This window comes from Vulpes vulpes, chromosome 4 (assembly GCF_048418805.1).
Source record: "Vulpes vulpes isolate BD-2025 chromosome 4, VulVul3, whole genome shotgun sequence".
NCBI lineage: Eukaryota > Metazoa > Chordata > Mammalia > Carnivora > Canidae > Vulpes > Vulpes vulpes.
The window spans coordinates 44,655,831-44,658,213 of NC_132783.1; the positions used below are offsets into that span (position 1 = coordinate 44,655,831).

The 2,383-nt window shown below is 42.2% G+C and overlaps 1 pseudogene; it reads left to right on the forward strand.

The window, feature by feature from the left end:
* Positions 1–980: 980 nt before the first annotated feature.
* On the forward strand, positions 981–1,771 carry LOC112932673 (small ribosomal subunit protein eS4, X isoform-like; annotated as a pseudogene).
* The last annotated feature ends 612 nt before the right edge of the window (positions 1,772–2,383 follow it).

The window sequence follows — 2,383 nt, forward strand, 5'->3', positions numbered from 1 at the left end:
CCATGTCTTGCCTCCTATCTCCCTGATACCCAGAACAGCATCTGGTACAAAATAGATATTTAATTAATCATTATTATGATTATTGGCCGGCTCAATTCACTATCCCCCTGATTCTCTTGCTGGAGATTCATATCCTTGCCTAACTGATACTTCTGAGAAACCAAAGAAATAGGAAACCATGAGGGCAAAGACATTTCTCAGCCCCATCAAGGACCGACTTTCGTTTTCCTGCCCATGCCCACATGATTAGAAGTGGGATCCAAGACATGAGTATCATTTCTGTCCCTGGCAGGAGAAACAGCATCATGTTCTGAAACAGAATGAGTAGCTTGTGGTTATTTATGCCACAGCTGAACTCTGATCTTTCTTTTCTATAGTGAATGGATTAGACTGTCCCAAGTAAAATCAGTTGAAAACTTGTAGGCGAAAACATCTTCACATCTTAGGTTTCTTCTATAGCTCCCTTAAGATCTGGTCCTGAGAGTAGCTTTTTTTTTTTTTTTTAAGATTTATTTACTATTCATGAGAAACAGACACACACACACACACACACACAGAGAGAGAGAGAGAGAGAGAGGCAGAGACATAGGCAGAGGGAGAAGCAAGCCCCTCACTGAAGTGGGCCCAATGTGCGACTCGACCCTGGATCCCAGGATCACGACCTGAGCCTAAGACACGTGTGCAACCGCTGAGCCACCCAGGCATCCCCTGAGAGTAGCCTTTCTTGATTCAGGTCTGTATGAGCAGATGAGTCTAAATTTTCTTCCTTCATGAATGCCTAGGAAGAAGCTTTCCCACATACCTTTATACAAATGAGGTAGTTACAAAATGCATTAGTCACTATGGCAAAAAGAGCCTAAATTTTGATGCTGTTGCTTCTCTTCCTAAAAATGAAAACCAGGTCTAAAAACAATAACAACAACAAAACAGCCATGAGATGAAAGTATATGCATCGCTGGCTCTTCATGACTAGCACAGCCATGACTCATGGTCCTAAGAAGCATCTGAAGCATGTGGAAGCTCCAAAGCATTGGATGCTGGATAAACTGACTGATGTGTTTGCCCCTTGTCCATCCATTGGTCCCCATAAGTAGAGAGAATATCTCCTTCTCATCATTTTCCTAAGGAACAGACTTAAGTATGCCCTAATAGGAGTTAAATAAAGAAGATCTGTATGCAGTGTTTTATTAAGATTGATGGCAAGGTCCGAACTGATATAACCTACTCTGCTGGTTTTATGGATGTCACCAGCTTTGACAAGACTGGGAAGAATTTCCATTTGATCTATGACACCAAGGGTCACTTTGCTGTTCATTGGGTTATACCTGAGGACACCAAGTATAAGTTGTGCAAAGTGAGAAAGATTTTTGTGGGGACAAAAGAAATCCCTCATCTGGTGACCCATGATGCTTTCACCATCTGCTATCTTGATCCCCTTATCAAGGTGAATGACACCATTCAGATTGATTTGGACTCTGGAAAGATTCCTAATTTCATCAAGTTTGACACTAGTAATCTGTGTATGACAACTGGGGATGCTAACCTGGGAAAAATTGGTGTGATCACCAACAGAGAGAGACATCCTGGTTCTTTTGATGTAGTTCACGTGAAAGATGCCAATGGCAACAGCTTTGCCACCTGGCTCTCCAACATTTTTGTTATTGGCAAAGGCAACAAACCATGGATTACTCTTCCCCGTGGAAAGGGTATCCATTTCACCATCACTGAAGAAAGAGACAAGAGACTAGTGGCCAAACAGAACAGTGGGTAAGATGGTCTCTATGTGATGTGTTTGGAAGTCTTTATACTGAAAGATAATATAGCATGAAAAAAAAAGTATATGCATCACTGAATGACATGAGACCAAAGTGAATGATCTTAAATCCAAAGAGATGAGGTCTTATTCTACACATGATTCCAGAACAATGATAGAGGTTCTTTTTTCCCTCTGTGATAGTTAATGTGTCAACTTGGCTAGATCATGGGACTCAAATTTTTTTTTTTAAAGATTTATTTATTCATGAGAGACACAGAGACCGAGAGAGGCAGAGACACAGGCAGAGGGAGAAGCAGGCTCCATCCATGCAGGGAGCCCGAAGCGGGACACTATCCCGGAACTCCAGGATCATGCCCTGGGCTGAAGGCGGCGCTAAACCGCTGAGCCACCCAGGCTGCCCGGGACTCAGATATTTGGTTAAATATTTTTCTGGATGTTTCTGTGAAGGTATCTTTTAGTGAGAATAACATTTAAATCAGTAGAGCTTAGGTCTTAATAGAAAAAAAGGCTCACTTCCCCAAGGAAGAAAGAATTCTTCCAGTGCCTGCTTTTGGATTCCAGAGTCTCCAGACTGCTGGCTTACCCTGCAGATTTTGGACTTGCCAA